Below are 9,094 nucleotides of genomic sequence, written 5' to 3'. Positions count from 1 at the left end.
GGATATCAATGTGATGAATGAATTGTGGCAAAGCTTGGAAAATTCAGTTGTCACGACGCTTGGGTGGAAGGTCACACTCCTACGAATGGAAAGATGGAAACTGAATATGATAAGGACATCAAAGGGAAAATTGTAAGTTTGAATAAATATGTCACTCCTACCACTGGTAGTCGGAGTTATATAATTATGAGTTGCTTAATGGTTTTATGTGTATGTAGAGGATCTGTGAGAAGGAGGTACAGGAAGGAAAATGGACGCCTGAAGGACGTGATGACATTCTTGCTAGGGCAATCAGCAAAGCAGAGCATCCAGGTCGTGTGAGAGGGGTAGGAACGCATGTTGGTATCACTAAGTATTTTGGGAAAACTACTCGACGTGGTGATGATTCCCAGAATGTAATCTATAAATACTGTATTTGAACCACGTAATTAATTTACAACTATATATACTGACATTAATTTCTACTACACAGCTACAAAAAATAGCCAGGTTGATGGTGAGAATGTTGGAAACTGGGGAAAGGCCATCAGAAAAGGAGTTGGATATGGTTCAACAAGTCATAAAGGAAGCATAGGAGAAGGAGGAGGAGGAGGAGGAGGAGGAGGAGGAGGAGGAGGAGGAGGAGGAGGAGGAGGAGGAGGAGAAGGAGGAGGAGAAGGAGGAGGAGGAGGAGAAGGAGGAGGAGCAGGAGGAGGAGGAGGAGAAGGAGGAGGAGGAGGAGCAGGAGGAGGAGGAGGAGGAGGAGGAGGAGGAAAAAGAGGTAATAATATTTATGTCTTATATACAGTGTGTTATATGATTTGGAAAATCAGTACGTGTTATATGGACAAGTGTTAATGTACAGAAGGAAGCCGGGGATGACATGACAAGGGAGAAGGAAATGGGAAAGGAGACTGAAGTGGGAGCCGAGGATCGATATCAGGCAGTTGAAGAGGAAGATGATGCCAGGAAGGCCATGACATAGGATGAAGTGGAGGTAGTTGATGATCAGATGTTCTTCTCAACACCAAAAAAGGTAATAGCTGCTAGTTTATAATTATTCATATCATACACGTTTTTTACTTACGAAATTTATTAAAGGTAGTGAATGTATGTGTACTAATTGATTAAAGATGACGTGAAGGGCGATTGCAAGGTGGCTTGTCGTCTGTCCTATTTATAGGGGAAACAGAAAGTTGTTGTTGCTAGGGGATACGTGTTCAATTACAACCGGCTTCAACAATTTAAGGTTCATGGTATACCCTTTCGTCACAATTGCAAGAAAGTGGAAGTGTCCCAATTATATAAAGACGAGTATGGGGAAGTAAAAGTACCATTTCCTAATGAGGAGGTCACTTATTTGAAAGAAGCCCTAAGCTCTTATGTGCAATGGCCTGACAACCTCATCAATGTTGTCATCTGTGAGGTACCTATATGCAGACGTTAATTATTACTTGTTCTTTAAATAGATTAGGGTATGAATATTAACATATCGTAAGTACTTTAATCTTTACATTTGCAGAACTTAAGCAAAGCCATAATGGCAGCTTAAGCAATTACTACTACGTTAATGAAAGTTTTTGCAGTGAAGCCTGCTTATGATTCTTATTATGAATCGTGTGAATATAAGAAAAAGATGAAAACTGCTTCGCTGAAGGCTTTGCACAACCTGGCTCTAAAGAGGTCACCTACAGGGGATGTAGTCATGATTAACATTGAAAAGGAAGTTATGGGCGTAGCTAATATAGCCATACTGGATCCGAAACAACTGATGGAATTTGTCGACCTTGACAATTTAGATGTTGTTCACATTTTGATTTGGATGAAGTAAGTTTTATTAATAAAACTATTTAGTCATTTCCATTTACGAATAATGATGTTTGTTTAAATTATCAATTACAATAACAATCTTCGTTCCATGTGGCGTAATAGGTACCTCAATAATCAGTTCGCTGAGTGGAAGGTCCCAATTCACGCCTACGGATTCTTGAGTCCTAAGGCATTTTCTGTGCACAGAATTTCATACGAAGAACAAATCAATAGTATCACTCGTCGGTTGATGTCGTCCAAAAAACTATGGCTTGCCCCCTACAATGAGAATATGTATGTATAGTACGTGATTATTGTAATGAATCACGGTTCTTTAAATTTATTATTAACATGCTTAAATGCATGTAAATGAACTAACAGTTCAATGTCCCAAAATTAATAGGAAGCATTGGGTGCTCCTGGCAATCCAAGTAGAAACAAAAACAGTGTACTGGATTGACTCTCGCGAAGGCAAACCCTCTGACAGTTGTGTAAGGATGATAACTGAGTAAGTTTACAACCTTCAATAATATCATTTGTTATTGTATGACTTGAGCCATATATATGCAAATAATAATGACATGTGTGTATATTTATGAATTAGTGTTTTTGAAGCAAAAAAAAAAAGATTATGTCCACTTGGGAAATATGAAAGCAACACTGATCCCAATTTTATCACGCCAATAGTAAGTGTATTCTTAATAATTACTCGTATAATTTAATTAATGTTTATGCGAGAGGTTGATTATCTAATTCAGCTGATTTGTGTGTCATTTATATAATAGTCTCCTAAAGCACCAGACGACAAACAATGCGCCTTTTACGTTTGTCAGTCCATGTGGAAGGTTATCAACGGAAAACTTTCTACCATTCCGATACGGGTTAGTGTGATTTAAAAACTATTTCAGAAGTAAATTGAGTTCAATTCTGTATACTCCATGTATTATATCTATTTTGATTATATATATTTTAAATTGTAGTTTCCACTAATACTCAACAAAGCTCCAGAATATTTGCCAGAGGACATCAATCAGATGAGAAATATGTGGGCCAGTTATGTTGTTTCATTAGCGGAGTCTCAATAGTTTGCTCATGCTTTATGTACGTGTGTGTGTGTGTGTGTGTGTGTGTGTGTGTGTGTGTGTGTGTGTGTGTGTATAGAGGCATTGTGTATTGGCTTCTTTTGTTTTTTTTTGAGGAAGTTGTGTTTTGGCTTTTGATCATCCTGTTTGTACTATTTTGAAACTGGGTTTAATTGATCACGGGGTGTAATATTTTGATGCAGGATTGAATTTTTGCACTACACAGCTGCTGGAATGCTTTTTTCAGCAGCAGCTAAAAAATAGCATTCCAGCAACTGCTACAAACGCTGCTGAAAAAATAGCATTTCAGCAGCTGCTAGAACAAGCTAAAATCATTTTTTAAAAAAAAAAATTTAAAAACGATAACGGTTAAAAACAACCTGTTGCAAACAATTATTTGACAACGGTTTTATTTAGATAAATAAACGTTGACATCTTTTCCCTCCCATTCAAACCGCCAAAAATATAAGATAACGAACGATAACTGTTGTCGAGTTCAAAATGTTAAAAACGGTTTATTTAAGAAGAACCATTGTCAAAGTTTCATCAATTGATAAATATAACAACGGTTTAGCACGCAATAAAACCGTTGTTAAATTTTGACATTTAATTAAATAAGATAACGAAATGAACCGTTATCATATATAATATTTAACAACGGTTTTGGAACCACTAAACCGTTTGGTCGTGACCCCTTGAGAGGGTTTAGTTTTCGGTACTTGTCGTTAGGAGCACCTAGACCAAAACACAATTTATAACTCCACAAACAACTCTACAATTAGTAAAGAGGCAAGTAAAGGTCGGATCCCAAGGGACGGGAATTGAGATGAGATTTTCAATTGCAACTAGCGGTGTCTAGGGGTGTCATAAATTGGGGTATGAATAGAAGATCACTAAACTAAATAGCAATAAAAGTAAACAAGCAAGATGATTAAAAAGGGATGTAAACAATTGATAAAAGGCACTAGGGTGTCATGGGGTCATAGGGGATTCATGGGAATTGACCATACAAACATATTCTCAAATTATAAGCAAGCAATTATTGTTGTGATGGATCGAGTTGGTTTATATCTTACAATCCTAGGAAAGTTTGGGTCCCGGAGCCGAATCGATTAGATTGTACAACACCTACAAGTCGACTTAGTCTTCCCTACTCAACTACATGCATGGTCTAATGAGACTCGAGTTGGTTTATGTCTTACAAGTCTCATTGAAAAGATAGGTGATGGGTAAAAAATGCAAGGATTCATAGGCTCGCATTTCATCAAACATAACATGTGCATGAGTTGAGATCACAACAAGCAAGCAAATAAACTATGAAAACATATTAATTTAAGCATGAATCATCCCCCATGTTGGTGTCCCCTAATTACCCATTAACCCTAGCTAAGGAAACTACTCACTCATTATCATGTTGACCATGCTAGCAAGGTTGTCAATCATACCAACAAAGTGAAACATGATGAATAAATGAAGATAATTAACAATAATTAAAAAGGGATTAAGAGAATTATACCTACTAATGATTCCAATAATAAAGCAAAGAATAATAGATGTACTTGATGATTGATTGGAAGGTTGTCAATCTCCCAATAATAACCCAAATAATCTTCAATTACCCAAAATGAAAGATAAACAAAAGAGAGATTAAGGAAATGAGATTTGTATTAAGACTTGATTAAAAGTTGATTACAAGATTAAAGAGAGATTTGATTGATAATAACTACACTAAAGATTGCTAAGAAGAACATGCTTAGCTAATTAGACTAATGGGGTATTTATAGTGGGGATTAGGTACATAGATTAGGGTTTACTAAGGGCTTAAATGACGATTAAGTCCTTGAGGAATCGCCGGTCCTGAGAGAGACTCCGGTCTCCTTTTCGCCGGTCCTTGGAAAATATGTGCATCCTTCATTGAACTTGTAGAAGACGGATTTAGCTGTCACAGAATCCGAGCGTCCAGGGCACGGGACGGGCGGATTGTGGAGGATTTGGCCAAGCGGATTGTTGGGGAAGACGGGCGGATTGTGGTGGATTTGGCCGAGCGTCCAGCTGAGGAAGACGCTCGGATTGCCTGTGGTGGACGGGCGGCTTGTGGACAATCAGCTCGGATTGTCTTACAGCTTCTTTCTTTTTTCTTTTCTTCCTATCTCTTCACAAAATCCTTGAGGATTTCTTCGGGGATGCAAGGATCTTTTCTCATCATTGCCCATCTACTATAGTATGTACAAAGGCCTTCTAGTCTTGTCTTCTCTTTGATGCTTGGTCATTGAATTCAATCAGTTTAGCTCTATTTTGCCATGAAAATGCAAGGTTTGCACTCCTTTCCTACCAAGGACACAAAACCTCAAAGAATATGCAAAACAAAGGACTAAAGACAATAAATGACCCAAATATGCACTAAAAAGCATGGGAACAAGGCTAATTCGGGGACTAAATATGCTCTAATTATGGTCACATCAAATATCCCCAAACCGAACCTTTGCTCATCCCGAGTAAAGAGGTGACAAAGACTAGGACCATTATTTAAACTAACTTAATAGCATAGCCGATATGAGACAATTAGCGGGTCTCACTCCGCCCCTTCAACTCACAACAAGACAACCATGAGGTAGGATGCCTTCTTGCAAGGCAAGGTGGGTCTTGCCAAAATGGCGACACATCCAAACATTAAAGCACACAAAATCAAGTAATGGATGCATCTACAAAAGAATAGCCACTTTCCTCATCCAAGTGGCGGAAATTATCTACAAGGGAAGCATTTCAAGGGTGCACACTCCTTCATAGATGCAATTTCTTCAAACTACTAAGCTTAGAAGGATACCAATAAATCACCTCCAAATTGTGTCAAGCTATGGTACCTTTGTCCTCAATTGTTAAATGCTTTTGTCAAGAATAGACTCCCTATGGTGTTAGAAACACTGGAGGATCGCGGAATTCCCCTTCTTCCTTAGACAAGAAGAAGGGTCGTCCCCTCTCTACCATGCACAAAAATGGATACGATGGATAAAGGGATCGATAGTATTTGAGTTTCGTTTGGGAGTTTGCTTTTGTTGTTGTTTTTCCCCCCAATTTCTTTGTGGCATTTGACATTTGAGAACACTTTCTTTTTGCCATTTCTTTTGATGTTTGCCTTTTCAATACTTGACAACTTTCTCAACTTTTCTTTGCATTTCTTTTGAACATTTTCAAAGTCACCCCATATGTAGTGAGGGTGCCTTATATTTGAAGCATAGGAGTCTATTTTTGCTCCTCTTTTCATTTGATGCAATTTTTCAAACTTTTTATTTTCTTTTCTTTTCTTTTTATTTCTTGAACTCAAATTTGAACAATTTCTTTTTGTGCCCATTCCCTTTTTGATGACAAAATGTGGTTGAACATAGATGAATGATGGTTGCATGGTTTCAAAGGTCACCTTGGAATAAACGGTAGCCAAGGAGTTATCACGCCACAAGGTACTCTTGACTAGGCCTTAATCCATGGGTCAAAGGATACTAGCATGACACATCCTAGGGTGTTTTACAAGTATTCTAACAAACAAAGTCTTAAGAAGAAAAAGCATCTACTAGGGCCTATATACACTTGTCAAGTTTCCCAAGTAGACGGTTTCACAAAATTTTCTAATATGTAAACTACATGCCATGATGCAACTAACATATATACAACCTAATGCATATGATTCTACCAACTAATATGACATATAATCTAAATGCAAGTCCTAAATTCACATTGTTTATACCGCATCAATCAAAATAAAGCCACATAGTCATTAACATAAAGAGGAAAAAGGAGATTGGAAAGATCATACCATGCGGTCTTCAATATCCTCAAGTCTCGGATGTGGCGTAGTCGATCAATGTGAACAAGGATAGAACAAATACACTATATACAATAATATATACATGACTACACTACAAAGGAAATGAACTTGTTTTTGGATTTTCAAATTTTTCAAATTTTCAATTTTTATGGATTTTCGAAATTTTTAATTTTTTTGGATTTTTTGAATAAAGGTTAAGTTAGAATTTCCCATCCCCACACTAATATGGGCATTGTCCTCAATGGCCAAAATGATAGGAAATTATGCAAGTATGATGCGTGAATTATATACTAAATGCAAGCTATACTAATCTACACTACATGATGCATGGGTTTTTGTTTATGACGGAGAGCGTAATTTAGATTACCTCCCGTTGCGTATGCATGTACTTCCCCAAACCAAAATAGACATTATTTCTAATGTCTTAAATTTGGGATAGTTCATGCACACAAGATGCAATGCATGAAACTATATATTGTCATTTTGGATTTTCAAAACGGGAACAATAAAAAGAACACCTCAATGGAGCCGAGGTGTTAGTCCTCATGTTGCTAGGACTCTCCAACTATGATCAAGATAAAATAAATAAAACAAAGAAAGAAGTAGACAAACCTCAAGAGGGTAGGAGCCTCCAAAGCTTGCTAGTCTTCCACCATATCATCATTGTTATCATTTTCCTCCATAGAAGCGGACTCATCTCCACTCCCCTCTTCACTTCCTTGCTCACTTCCTTCATCATCTTCATTGGCCTCTTCTTCTTCATCATCTACCTCTTCATCAACGCCCTCATCATCAACAACCTCATCTTCACCCGGTCTTTCACCCCTAGATGTACTTGGAAAGAAGACTTCCCTATCCGCCCAACTAGGCAAAGGACATGAAGGATCAAGTAGTCCTTGCCTAGCTAAATGAAAGAGGGGTGGATATTGGGCCAAGTATGCATCTACTCGATCATTGTAAGCTTGTTTATGCATCTCTTGCATGAGTAGAGTCATGTAGTCATTGCCCACTTCAACAGATTCGGGTTTGAACTCTTGATATTTGAATGGATAGGGTGGTGTGACAATGGAGGAGGAGGGCTTTTCAATTTCACCCCTTTGTTGACGGATGATGTACTCGGCTTCCTTTGAGAGTGGAAGAAGGTAGTTTGTTCGATGGACACTCAAGCGGCATATCTTGGAGGGCAAAGTAAAAGATCTAGCATCATTGGTGAGCCACCCATATTTGGTGTCAAGAGGATTATGCTTGACCCATTTGTACTTGTTAATCATGGCATCCATGTCAATGAGATGACCCCCTTTGATCGCCACATACTTGTTATCCTTGTTGAAATTTGGATCAAAGTGCTTGGCCAAGAGAGTAACTAGACCTCCATTTACGATAAAAGCGGTGCCTTCCTTTCCACAATCAATATTGAGCCATCTTTCCACCAAAAGCCTTAGAGCATTGTAAGGCTTGGTGAATTCCCTTCCGACATTTAAGGCCGACTCAAGTAGAATACAATCGAGCTTGGTAAAGTGGTTAGTGTATTTTCTTGCAATAATAGTATTTCCGATGACCTTGTGCCACACTCTAATGCCCGGATGGTGGACTAATAGAGCGCGACAAGCATGAAAGTTCTCAAATTTCTTCCCGGAAATCGCCTCCCAAAGAGGAGCGGGGTCATACTTTTCGGGCTTCTTGTGATAATAAGGAGTATCACTAAGACATAACGCTTTACTCAAAACATCAAAGGTGATGCGCCTATTCACATTGGCAAGGCGAAACTCGATGTATGTTCTAGTCTCTACCTTAGTCACTTTCAATGAACTTAAGAATTCCAAGGTAAGGGAGGGGTATGTCAATTTTCTTGTAGTAAACAATTTTCCCAACCCAATGGCTTCAAAGAAAGATCTTGTTTGCTCAAGGACACCCAATTTGTTCAAGGTATCTTCACATATGAATTTGGTGGGTAGAATGGCTTTCTTAGCATACTTGGCAAAAGTATCCCTATGAGAGTTAGAAATGAAAATTACCTCCGGATAGTTTGGTAATTGAGCAATTTCCGGAGTTGTTGTTGTTGTTGCTTCCAAGGGAGGATCTTGTTGTTGTTGAACTTCCAAGTTTGCACTAGAAACCACCATAGCCATTGAAGCTTTCTTTGCTTGAAGGCTTTGTTGCCTTTTTGAGAGTGCCTTTGCCTTGAGTGCCTTTGTTGCTCCTTTTGTTCTTGCCACTGATGATTATACCAAGAAAAGATTGAAAATCTTCAATTTCCAATTATACCCAAATCGATTTTAAGATGAAAGGATTTGCCTTTGTATTTCAAAAATCGACTCAAAGGTTGAAGATTTTGGTGCTTGGATTGATTATTGTTACAAAAGGAGTGATTAATTGTTGTTGTAAGGAAGTTTGGATTTGATTT

This window comes from Silene latifolia, chromosome 4 (assembly GCF_048544455.1).
Source record: "Silene latifolia isolate original U9 population chromosome 4, ASM4854445v1, whole genome shotgun sequence".
NCBI lineage: Eukaryota > Viridiplantae > Streptophyta > Magnoliopsida > Caryophyllales > Caryophyllaceae > Silene > Silene latifolia.
Note: the sequence above shows the minus strand (reverse complement) of the source record.